This window comes from Oryx dammah, unplaced genomic scaffold (genome assembly GCF_014754425.2).
Source record: "Oryx dammah isolate SB20612 unplaced genomic scaffold, SCBI_Odam_1.1 HiC_scaffold_23, whole genome shotgun sequence".
Lineage (NCBI taxonomy): Eukaryota > Metazoa > Chordata > Mammalia > Artiodactyla > Bovidae > Oryx > Oryx dammah.
In genome coordinates this window covers 124430293-124430828 of record NW_024070207.1, presented here as the reverse complement: position 1 = coordinate 124430828, position 536 = coordinate 124430293, and positions in this window count along the sequence as shown.

Sequence of the window (536 nt, the reverse complement as noted above, 5' to 3'; positions counted from 1 at the left end):
GAGTATGAAGGTTCCTCAAAAAACTGAAAGTAGCGCTACCATATGACCCAGCAATCCCATCCTTGGACATATATCGAGACAACACTAATTCAAAAAGATACATACATTCCCATGTTCATAGCACTATTCACAATAGCCGAGACATGGAATCAAACAAAATGTCCAGCAGCAGATGAATGGATAAAGAAGATGTGGTACATATATACAGAGAAATTATTACTCAACCATAAATTAAAAAACCCAGAAGAATGCAGTCTGCAGCCACATGGATGGGTCTGATCATATTAAGTCAACAAAAAGCAAGTCAGTGGCAGAAAGACAAATACCATATAATATCACTTAGATGTGGAATCTAAAATACAACAGAAATCAACATATGTATGAAACAGACTCAGAGATCAGACTTTTGGTTCCCAAGGGGGAAGGGAGGGAAAGATTGGGAGTTTGGAATTAGCAACAATTTATATATGTGTGTGTGTGTGTGTGTATCTATATCTATATCTATATCATCTATATCTATATATATATATATATGA